The following is a 1,402-nucleotide window of genomic DNA, read 5'->3' on the forward strand; positions in this document are numbered from 1 at the left end:
ATTAGCAAACCAAACACTGGTTTTGTTTTTGTTGCTGACGTTGTTTGTTTTCATTGCTGTCTGAATGAGCCTTTTATGGTCTCTGGCTCTGCCTGGCTGACTGCACTCGATTGTATTTAATTACATTTACTCAGTAGTTTTAGCCGGGATCCCCGGCCATTACCTATCAAGTCCAATCGCTATTATTTAAATCCAATGACTCAGAATCAGAGAATTTATCTTTTACACAGTTATTGCCTAAACATCCAGCATAAACACGCAGAGATCTGGAGGACTTGTTCTGACTGCGCTGATTAAAGGCAAAGAGCAAGATGGATGGAGTCAGTTGTGATCAGCAGGCTGCAGCGTCCTGCTGTGCTCCAGTCTCTGCCATTGTGCGGGGCTCTGGGTACCAGACTCGCCATGGTCCTCTCAGGTCTAAAAGGAAAGCTGGCTTTGTTTGCCTGTAAGCATCTGCAAACTGTTCTGACACATGATCTACCCTCTCAGCAAGGCCACTCATTAGGCTGATTATCACTTCAAAGTTTGTATTATCATCCATCTCTAAAGGCAATTAGGAATGGGTGGCTTTGAGTATCAGACACTGGGTGACACTAAGTGACTCATCTTTATTGATTCTTTTGTGAGCAGAGACAGTGATTGAGATGATAGGATTGCAGCCTACCTGCCCCTTTGACTGGTAAATACTGAAGAAAAACGGTGTGTAATTAACTGACAGTTAATATAGGTTCTGTTTAGTGTTCAGAAAGCACAATAGTGGAAGCTGCCCAAAAGGAACAAAGTAATGAAACTCCTTTGACAAGTTAAACTCTAAAGCCAACTGTGTAATTATCTGACAGTTAAAGGGGGGAGGGGAGGGCCGGGCTCAGTATTTATGAGACCAAAGGAATTCCTGCGCCCGAACAATGGGGACAGATACTGACAATAATCATAACAGCTACACAAAATATTTGTTTGTGCAAGCCTGCCTTTCAAGTGAATAATGATCGGTTTAGGGGTCAGAGGAAGCTTTGCCATTTTGGATTCCAGATTCCCGGGGCCAGTGCTCGGGGCTGGGGCTGGAGGTGGAGCTGGAGCTGGGGATGTGGCTGGAGCTGGGGATGGGGCTGGGGATGGAGCTGGAGCTGAAGCTGGGGATGGAGCTGAGCTGGGGAAGGAGCTGGGGCTGGAGCTGGGGATGGAGCTGGAGCTGGGGATGGAGCTGAGCTGGGGAAGGAGCTGGGGCTGGAGCTGGGGATGGGGCTGGAGCTGGGGATGGAGCTGAGCTGGGGAAGGAGCTGGGGCTGGAGCTGGGGATGGGGCTGGAGCTGGGGATGGAGCTGGGGATGGAGCTGGGGCTGGAGCTGGGGATGGGGCTGGGGATGGGGCTGGGGCTGGGGGTGGGGGGGGGGGCGGGGCGGGG

The sequence above is a fragment of the Geospiza fortis genome, unplaced genomic scaffold (genome assembly GCF_000277835.1).
Source record: "Geospiza fortis unplaced genomic scaffold, GeoFor_1.0 scaffold666, whole genome shotgun sequence".
NCBI classification, from domain to species: domain Eukaryota; kingdom Metazoa; phylum Chordata; class Aves; order Passeriformes; family Thraupidae; genus Geospiza; species Geospiza fortis.